Genomic DNA, 1,966 nt, shown 5'->3' with positions numbered 1-1,966 from the left:
ACCCTCCCTCCCATCCCCCCCACTCCTGGGCCCCGGGGCCAGGCCTTGCCCCCCGGCTGCCCTCCCCAAGGTTGGCCATGGCCTCCCAGGGACAGACACGGGGTGGGGGGGCTTTTCTCCCTGGACGCTCTGCCACTCGCACCCTTCACCCCTGCCTGGGACCGCGGCACTGCCCCTGCGGCCACCCCGACTCCTCCTTAGACTCTTCTGCCCCCTGCCCGACCCCTTGGCCCTGGCCTTGGCCACCTCACACCTCCCAGAACTTCTCCCCATCTGTCCTGGGCCTGGCTGTCGGGTGGGTGCTGGGTGGTGGGTGGTTCCAATGCTGGGGTAACCTGGCTGAGGTCCCCCCCGTGAAGACACCTCTGGATATAAACTTGCGGGTCACTAGAGACCCCTGGGCCCTTTCCCACAGCTGCTACCCCCTCCTGCGTGTCCCTCACGGACTCTCTCTCCCCACTCCACCGCCCTGGCCTGGGTGCCCATCCCCATGGCCTGGTGAGGGCACCGCCCGCCTGCAGCCTCGGGCCTCTGTCATCTCCCCATTAGCCCCTACTGCCACTGAGGTCCTGCCACATCCGAGTCCCAAGGGGCCCCATTCCTCTTGGAAAAGCCCCATGATCCTCCAGGCCCCCCAGGCCCTGCCCACACAGGCCTTTGCTCTGACCTTTGCTATCAGGCCACACTCGGCCGGGCCCCGCCTGCCGCAGCCCCAGCCCGGCTGCTTGGCCCACGTCCGGTTGGCACACTCCCCCATCCAAAGGGCCTTCTCTAGGAAGCGTCCCCAGGTGCCCCTGAACCCCAGGAGGCCCCACTGAGTGCTCTGGTCAGTCATAGTTCAAGGGTCCCCTTCCCGGCTCCTCCATAAACCGGGGTCCACCCTCTCAGTCCCTATGCCCGCCAGGGCTGGGCCGAGGGCGCCTCACCGTAGCTGGCCGACTTGCTGTTCTCCGAGGCGAAGTAGATGCCCTTGCCCACGCGGCCGCCGGAGTGCGGCATGATGCGCAGCCCTCTGGTGAGGATGGCGGCCACGGTCACGGCCACGGTATTGCTGTACCACAGCAGCCTGCGGTTGCCCAGCGTGGAGTGGGTCTGGAACCTGTCTTCCTGGGGTGGGGGGTGCGGAACAGGAGAGCCGTGCCCACCAGCTCGGGGGGCCGACTGAGGCCTGGGTCCCCTGGGCTCACACCCTCATGCACACACCCACAAGCCCAGGCCCGGTGGAGACAGGTCACAGTGGCTAAGATGATTCAGTCGGGGACACCTAAGCCAGGACACCATCTCCCCGGTCAGGGCAGGGCTGGGGAGGGCTTTGGGGCTCCCTCACCTCCCCGTCCCGGTTCACTTTCCAAGCGTGCCGTAGCACCGGGCCCCTGGGGCTGCCGCTGGTCTGCTTCATGTAGGTGTGGATCACCTGGGGGAGAGCGGGAGCGGGGTGCCAAGGGCCAGAGGACACGGGTGAACCCCGACTGGTCCCCAGTGGTGGGGCTCTCAGAGCTCAAGCTCTAGAGACACGGGGAGGAGGGCCAAGGGCAAGGGACCGTGGCCAGTGGGCAGAGGGACGGTGCCACGGTTAGCCCGGCTGCTCGGCGAGGTCCAGCCCACCTTGTACTCAGGCGCCTCTGGGTCCAGCAGCTGGAGCTGGCACCTGAGGAGCTGGTAGTCTCGGTCCAGGGGGTGCGTCACCTCCTCCACCTCCTCCCCCTCCTCAGGGGCTGCCTGCAGGGTCTGGGCCAGCTCGATGTCCGCCAGCACCTATGGTGACGGCACCAGTGGCTCATCCATGCGTCCTCCTGCCCCCCGCCCCCTCCTCCCACACGACTGGGACTGTGGCCATGCCGCGCGTCTGTCCACCTGCTCACCCACCCAGCCCTCTGTCCTCTGGCCTGCCCATCCCAGTCCATGGCTGCCTGCTGGGCCACCTGCCCCCCCTCCTGTCTGGTCCCCCCGCCCCTTCCGGCCTCAC

This window comes from Myotis davidii, unplaced genomic scaffold, assembly GCF_000327345.1.
Source record: "Myotis davidii unplaced genomic scaffold, ASM32734v1 scaffold663, whole genome shotgun sequence".
NCBI lineage: Eukaryota > Metazoa > Chordata > Mammalia > Chiroptera > Vespertilionidae > Myotis > Myotis davidii.
Note: the sequence above shows the minus strand (reverse complement) of the source record.